At 55.9% G+C, this 8,803-nt stretch overlaps 1 protein-coding gene across 1 annotated transcript in view; it reads right to left on the reverse strand.

The window, feature by feature from the left end:
- Positions 1-8,803, reverse strand: part of TBXAS1 (thromboxane A synthase 1) — a 173,694-nt gene that overhangs the window by 11,645 nt on the left and 153,246 nt on the right. The gene's annotated exons all lie outside the window — the stretch shown is intronic.

Raw genomic sequence — 8,803 nt, forward strand, 5'->3', positions numbered from 1 at the left:
GGGCGGCCTAAAGGAGAGAACGGGACACAGAAGAACATTGTGTTAGAGCGAGCCTCACAGCGTTGTCTTTTTCAGTAACTTTCAACTTGGAGTCTGGCTCTAGCTTCCGCCAACATTCAAGTGGAAACCCGTCAGCGTGAGAAGTAGCTGCAAGCCACGTGACATGGGGCTGGACTTCAGTCTCTGATACACTTCCCCGCACCATGCTAGAATGTTACTGCAAACCAGGGGGCACTGCCAGGAACTAGGGGTCTCTGGAGGTAGCGTGAGGATGTTTGGTGATGAAACACACAAATTGTTGCAGTTGTTGGCATTTATAGCAGCTGGACGGGGCAGGTTAAGTAGTGGCATGCATTGCCCTTTGATCCACCCGGCCAACCAGAGGCAGCTGCCCTCCCACTTCTTCAATGAGCAGAGTGAGGCTCGGGGAGGGGGTGAGGTGTGCAGTAATGGCCCCAGCATGCCCAGTCAGTGCCAGCTCACGGCCACCCCGTGTGCCACAGACAGGAACTGCTGCACAGGGTTTTCTGGGCTGTCACCTTTATGCACAGATCGCCAGGCCTGTCTTCGTTGCTGCTGCTGAGTGTGTTTGAACCTGTAACCTTCAGGTTCACAGTCGAGCACAAACTGTGCCACACAGGGACTTGGCCCAGCATAGGGAAAGCCCAAAGACATGTGGTGAAGTAGCCAAGAAACGCAGTCCCTTCCAGATAGTTCTGGTGTCTCCAGAATTAGCCACAGCTGGTTCTGTTGCCTGCACCCTAAGGAGTCCTCCGTGCTGAGACAGAGACGCTGGGGCTGGGGAGCTGATTGCCAGAAGAGAGAGACGCCCCAGGATTTGTCAGAGAGCACTCTAAGGTGGGGTGAGGGCGTTTGTGTTAAAAATGCCGGGTCGTCCCTCTTCCCCTGGGTGGGACTCTCCTGGGCTTCCAAGCGTTTGGCCCCACATAACACGTCTGCAAACAGCATCCTGGTGCCAGCTGACAGCTTTTCACACAACACACTGGCCCCCCAGGCACTGACTTAGTTGGTCTGGGAACTACCCCCCCCCACACACACCATAAGTTCTTTGAAAAGGTCCCCTGGAGGCTTCCACGTGCGGCTGAGTGCAGAGGAAGCCGGTGCTGTCCTTCTGTCTGTCTGGGCCGGTGGAGTGGTGGGCGTGCAAGAGGGAGGTTCAGGCCCCTGGTTTCACCTCATCAGGTGAGGGAGCCCACACGTGACCAAGGTGCCCAGAAAATCAGGACCAAGGGGCCTGGCACTCCTGGCCAGCAGGGGGCAGCAGGTGCACAGCGAACGGCGACCGCCAGTGAAAGGGAATGGAGCCAACCCAGTCCCACATCATTACACCCGTTGCAGTAGAGAGTGGATTCCGACTCACAGTGACCCCAGGACAGACTGGACCTGCCCCACTGCCCCGCGGGGTTTCCAAGGCTGTCATCTTTATAGCGGCACACTGCCGCAGCTTTCCTCCCTAATTCCAGCAGCGGGGGGGTTTGAACGGCCGACTTTTCAGTTATCAGCCAAGGGCTTAACCATTGTGGACCCACCAGGGCTCCTCAGTCTTCATTACAGAGAGGAGGGAAATGAGGTCCAGAGAGGGAAGTCTGGGAACCTGAAGTCACTCAATGCAACTGATCACTCCACGAACCCCTGCTGCCTGCCAAGCCCTGGGCTAGGCACTGAGGATTCCAAAATGAACAGGCCTGGGAGCGCTGGTGGCGTAGTGCCTACGGCATTTGGCTACCAACCAGAGGGTTGGCGGGTTGAGCCCGCCAGCCATTCCTCAGAAGGAAGACCAGGCAATCTGCTTCCATAAAGATTTACTGCCTCGGAAACCCAATGAGTTGGAATCGACTCGATGGTAGTGGGTTTTTTTTTTTAAATATATTTTGTAAAATTCATTTGACGTGAACAAGGTTGAGGAAGGAAGCTTAGCAAGAAAGCACTTTGCAAAACAACGGCCGGCTGTGAGGAGCGTGCTCCTCGGAACCGTCAACCAGGCGACCCAGAGGGAAGCAGCGGCCCGAGAGCAAAGCTCCGGAGGCCGGAGGGGTGGGAGAGAAGGCCGCATGGAACAGGAACCCAGGGAGGAAGGGGGAAGACTGCTGTTACATCGAGGGATCACAACCAATGTCAGAAAGCAAATGTGCACAAATTGTTGAATGGGAAACTAATGCACTCTGTGAGTTTTCACCCAAACTGCGTTAAAAAGAAACCAGAAGGAAGAGCGTTGCCTTGGAGGGTTTGGGGTTGAAGCAGGCAGGCAGGTGGGCAGGTAGGCAGGAGGTTGGCACGCTCAGGAGCTTCCTGGCCCAGCCTGCGGGGTGCTGGTGCGCTGTTGGCCTGCCAGCCCTCCAGTCAGTGTCCCCACAGCCCTTGGTGATGAGCAGCTGGCACAGGTGACGGATCTCAGAGTCAGCCTGTGCTGCTCACACCCGGTGCAGACGCCTCGCTGCCTCCCCGACCGGGGCCGTCCAGTCTCCAGCCTGGGCTGGGGACCAAGAGCAGGGTCCTTCTTGGGCCCCTCGCCCATTGGCAGTCACCCATTGGCAGTGGAGGTGGGCTGTTACCCAGCCACTTCACACTTGTCTGCAGTGTGGTCACGAGCCTGCCGCACCAGCTCACAAGGACATGAGGGAGATGACGGCCAGAGAGCTACGGCAGTGGTGTTGGGTGCCGTCGGGGGGTGGCACTGGGTGTTGTTGGGGGGTGGCACTGGGCGCTGCCCAGTGAGTCCCACGTCCAGAACTGCTTCATGGGGCCGTCAAGGCTGTGACAGCCGGGCCTAACCTCCCAAGGTATCTCTGGGTGGGTTCGAACCACCAACCTTTCAGTCAGTAGCCAAGGGCTTCACCGCTGATGCCCCCCAAGGAGGGAGTCCCCGAAAGCTGTAAGTGCTGACCGCGCTCATGGACATGGTCAGTGCAGGGTGGCTCGTCTTCTGGGTGTTGACTGGTCACGGGGGCTGTGTGAGGGGACATGTTGGGGGGACGTGGTAGAGGGACGTGTAAGGGAGGCCGTGGGGCTGGCACCTGAGATTCTGGGGAACTCACTGTAGCCAGGCCTTACCACATACGCGTGTGCTGAGAAGGTCGTATGAAAATTAGACATTGGGAGAAACAGAAGGACAACATAAATGGACTCTTTGCCTGGTGATGTCCCTTCTCGAGGCCGAGTTCTAGATCTGCAGGGAGCTTTCATTTCCATATATGTTGGATCCCCATGGACAGTAACTTCCAGTTTATTTCTGAAGTTCTTGGTCTCGCAGCCTCTCGAGCCTCTAGCTTAGGATACGCAGACCGACTTTACGTGGGAGCTGTAAAGCGACAGGTGATCTCCCACCGTGTCCTGTTGGGTAGAGGATCACCGGCCACTTCTAGGAAGCTCACGTCCTACCTGTGGGTTATGCATCAGCTTCTGTGACGCTGGGCCGTGCAGGCCCCGTCTACCCAGCCACGTGGATCTGGTGGGCTGCATAAAGGGGAAAGGAAGTGGCCTTGCTGTAACACAGATCCTGCCTGGAGAGTCGGGGACCTCCCAGGGAAAGTGGCATTTTCTCATTTTGCTAAAGAAGATAGTGGGGGGCGGGCCTCCGACTTCCTCCCTCTGCAGCAGCAGTGACACTCACCTGTCCGCTGGAGCCTGGGCCCCATACAGAGTGGCCAGTGGGCCAACCTGGCCCCGAGAAGTGGGGAGATCTCTCAGGGCACACACCCTGCACTGGGACAGCCAGGGCAATGCCACCTGCTGAGGATAAGAGATTGCCACCCGCTCTGGTTGTCCAGGAAACAGCCGCACTGTGAGGCCAGCCTGCGGAAAACGGGGCCACCTCAACTCTGTCCTTTGACCACACGTCCAGGAGACCATGCCGTGCCCTGCAGCCAGGGCTCACCCACCAGCTGGTCTCCTTGAGTTCATTGCACCTGGAAGCAGGGCCAGAGGTCCTGCCTGTGCCACTTCAGCTCCTAGTTCAGCAGGTGGGAAGCCACCGATGGTTTTGTTACAGGCACGGAGGGGCCTTTCTGTTAGTGTCACTGGCAGACCTGGCCGAGGCCCAGAAAGCCCCATCTGCTTAGAGGACTGGACAGATTTCACGTGGACGTGTGTCCACGCCTCCGAGAAAGTAGTGAGGACAGTGCTCCTAATGACACTGTTTACATCCATATGAAAGAGAGCCACATGCATGTCCACACATCATGCATACTACACACAGCATGCATATCACATGCCTCACTCGCACACACACACACACACACACACACCACCCTGTACCCACCCCTCACATGTCCCACCCCTCTACATGCCTGCCCCCACAAACCTCACACACCCCACATCCACATACTACACACACTACACACAGCATGCATATCACATGCCTTACTCACACACACACACACACACACACCCCACCGTGTACCCACCCCTCACATGTCCCACCCCCCCACATGCCTGCCCCCACAAACCTCACACACCCCACATCCACATACTATACACACTACACACAGCATGCATATCACATGCCTCACTCACACACACACACCCCACCGTGTACCCACCTCCCACATGTCCCACCCCCCACCTCATACACACACATGCCTGCTCCCCCACACCTCACACACCCCACATCCCACATACTATATACACTACACACAGCATGCGTATCACATGCCTCACACACACGCACCACCCCACACACACCTTACACACACACCTAATATCTCACACACCCCACATCCCACATACTATATACAACACACACAGCATACATATCACACATACCCTATACCCACCCTGCACATGTCCCACACATACCACACACACCCCACACCTCACATCACCCACACACACCTCACACACCCCACATCCACATACTACACACACTACACATAGCATGCATATCACATACCTCACTCACACACACACACACCCCTGACATCTCACACACACACGTCACACACCCCACATCCCATGTACTACACACAACACACACACACACACCACCCTATACCCACCCCACACACGTCCCACACATATCACACATACCCCATACCTCACATCCCCTACACACACCTCACACACCCCATATCCCACATACTACGTACACCACACACAAACCCTCACCCTCTACCCAGCTCTGCACAGCCCACACACACCACAGCTGACATCCCACACACAGTATATGTATCACACACATAGATACACAGACACCACACCCTACCCACCCTCTGCACACCCGGCACACATAACCACACACCCTACACCTCATACACTCATCTCACACACAGCCCACACACATCTGTGCCTCCCCGCACAGCCCCCACACATCCCACGTACCCCCTGACACAGCCCACACACATCCGTGCCTCCCCACACAGCCCATGTACCCCCACACAGCCCCCACACATCCCACGTACCCCCCCCACCCTCCATACACACCACACATACACCCTCCACGTGTCCTACAATTTCTTTCCATGTACCACACACACCCCATCCGTCCTACATACATATCCATACCTTCCACCCCCCACCACATCCCACATACCACATACCTCCGCACACCCCGTACGTGTACCACACCCCCCACACTTCCCACACCCCACAGGGTGTCAGCACTCCCCCCACAGTCCAGGCTGAGCGTTGCTGACCCTTCTCAGGAAACCCTGTCTTGAAAAACCTGTACCCCCACCTCCTCTATCCTGTAGAAATCGACTGTTTACAAAGGATTTTTACATCCATGACACCGTTTGGTCCTCATGACCACATTGTGAGGCAGGTAGGGCAGCTGTCATGATCTATTGACAGATGAAAAAACAGAGATTCAGAGAGGTTAGGTGGCTTGTCCCAGGTCACACAGCGAGTGAAGGGCAGAGCCAGGACTGAATCCCCTCCACCTGCTGCCTGGGCCTCCCTCCCTTCCTCCCTCCCTTCCTCCCTCCCTCTTTCCTTGCCCCCTCCTCTTACACACGTTATGGAAGTATAACACACACACGCGAAGGCAGAACACAAGTGAATGTGCACAGGTCAGTGAGGCACACAGAGTGGACACGCGGTGACCTGCTCTGTGATCAGAAGCAGGACACCCCAGCTCCCCAAGGCCCTGGCTCCTCTACGGTAACCGCCCTCTGGCCTCCGGCCTACAGGCTTGTGTTGCCTTTCCTTCGGGAACTTTGTACACATGGTGTGTCCGGCATGGCTCAGGCATGGCTGTGAGATGTGTCCGTGGTGTGGCGTGTAGTCGGAGTGGGCTCAGTCTCATTGCTGTGGGGGGCTCTGCTGGGTGACACCCCCACCATCTGTCTTTTCAGCTGGGTATGTGACTTATTCCCAGCTTGGGAGCCGTCGTGAATGGTGCCATGTGGAGTCTTGGGTGTGGCTCTGGTGACCCTGTGCACAGTGTCTTTGGGCACCAGGAGCGAGTGGAATTGCTGGGTTGTGAGGGGCATGTTCAGTGTTAGGAGGAAGTGCAGACAGCTTTACCAACGGGCCGCGCCTGCTAACTACAGTTAACCATGAATGTGGTGTGAAGCACCAGGCCACCATCCAGATCCCCCCGCTTACTGCAGCTGTGGGTGACCCCCTTCCTCTCCCTGCAGTGTTCTGAATCTAACCGCCATCTCTTCTCCAGGAAAGGGCAGAGAGAAGAAAGTGGGGACTTATTTGGGGAACTCAGTTATTTATTCCAGAAAGAACGAGTGTGTGTGTGTGTGTGTGTGTGTGTGTTGGGGGTAGGAACACACCAGACACATCCGATGACCTAGTTGAAAAGTCTCCCAGTTACCAGGCACAGCACTCATAAGATAAACCACAAGCCAGAGTCAGCAACACTGATGTTTTTGAATGGTTGGCTCTTTTGTGTGACACGCGACCCTGTTCTCCTGCTAGTGGGCCGTTCACAGTTGATTTTACAGGATGCTTAGAGGAGCAAGCCCTGAGTTCATGGTAGTCAAGTCACCCGGTCCCCTTCTCTGCACCGGGGGTGAGGTGTGGTGATCTGCACTCACTTTTGCTGAGAACCAGTTGCTATGGCAGGAGCTCTGGTGGTGTAGTGCCTAAGGCATCTGACTGCTAACCAGAAGCTGGTGGTTCAAACGCACCAGCCGTTCCTTGGAAGGAAGGTTGGGCAGTCTACTTCAGGTGAGAAACCGCCTCATAAACCCAAGGAGGGGTCCCCGTGAGTCGGGTCCGACTCGACGGCAGTGGGTTTGGTTTCCTGGTTCAGTTGCTGTGGCGCTGCCCCGACCCACAGCCCCCAGGGTGTGGGGAGAACTGTGCTCCATGGGGTTTTCAGTGGCTGACTTTTCAGAAGCAGATCACCAGGGCTTTCTTCGGAGACACCTCTGAGTGGTTTCGAACCCCAGTGTTTTGGTTAGCAGCTGAGTGCATTACCCATCCGACCACCCAGGGGCTCCCTGTATGTTAACATGAGGTTGTACTGGAGTAGGAGGATCCTGATCCATCAGGAGTGGTGTCTGGTGAAAAAGGTGAAGAGTCAGAGACAGACAGATGGAGGAAGGGACAGAGACAGACAGATAGATGGAGGAAGGCATAGAGACAGACAGACAGATGGAGGAAGGCATAGAGACAGACAGACAGATGAAGGAAGGCATAGAGACAGACAGATGGAGGAAGGCATAGAGGCAGAGACAGACAGATGGAGGAAGGGACAGAGACAGACAGACAGATGGAGGAAGGCATAGAGACAGACAGACAGATGGAGGAAGACACAGAGTCAGGGAGATGGGGAAAGATACACAGACAGACACATGGGGAAGACAGACAGACAGATGGGGAAGACAGATAGATGGGGAAAGATATAGAGACAGACAAATGGGGGAAGATAGACAGACAGACAGATGGAGAAAGAAACAGAGACACACAGACAGATGGGGGAAGACACAGAAACAGAGCCAGGAAGACAGTCACTTGAAGATGCAGCTATAAGCCAGTGGTCACCTGTGGTCACCAGGAGCCTGGGGGAGAGGCCTGGAACAGGTTCTCCCTCAGAGCCTGAGGAGAAGTCAACATGTGACACCCTGGTCTCAGACTCCCAGCCTCTAGAACTGAGGCAGTAACTTCTGCTGTTGTATGAGACCTGTTGTATGAGACCCAGTTTTTGGCGTTTTATCACAGCAGCCTCAGGCCACTGAGGCACAAGGAGGGGCAGAGAGCCCGTCGCACGTCTGAGGGGCAGGCCAGTCACAAAGTGAGGGATGTGGCTGTTGAGGGTGGAACTAGGCCCCGTGGGACAAAGCCCCAGCCAGGTTTTCAGGGACCAGGATTGAACAACAGACAGAACGGACAGAAGCCTGTGCCTCTGGGAGGCCTCTGGAAAGGTCCCTGCGGGTATTCACAGACGGGAGGTGACAGGGTCATGTGCATCCCCCTCCCCCATGGTCTGACGCATCACAGCCACCTCGTTCCACCCAAGACAGCCCGGTGACGGCAGATCCCAGGCCAGTTAGGGGACAGTGATGGACAGCTGTTTATACCCCTTCACCCCCATCCTCGTCCCTGTGGGTCTCTCACTGATAATTCTGTCAAAGTCAGAGCGCTGGTCACTTACTGGCTGGGGAGACACTAAACAAAGAGAAGAGCTGTGAGCCCTGGGGCTCCCTGGGGTCCTCTCGGCCTAAAGGGCTGTGCATTAAATTTAGACAGTGGCTTCCAGGCCCCTGCCATCCCCTGCTTCCTGCTTGACCCTCACTCGGAGCCGGTCCGTGCTGACCACGGTCTGGGAAATGTTGTGGAAAAGCCCGGGAGTCCGCAGCACCTGCTGCGCGTGAGGTTGTAACACACC

This window comes from Orycteropus afer, unplaced genomic scaffold, assembly GCF_000298275.1.
Source record: "Orycteropus afer afer isolate SDZICR_OR568_19922 unplaced genomic scaffold, OryAfe1.0 scaffold00358, whole genome shotgun sequence".
Taxonomy (NCBI): domain Eukaryota; kingdom Metazoa; phylum Chordata; class Mammalia; order Tubulidentata; family Orycteropodidae; genus Orycteropus; species Orycteropus afer.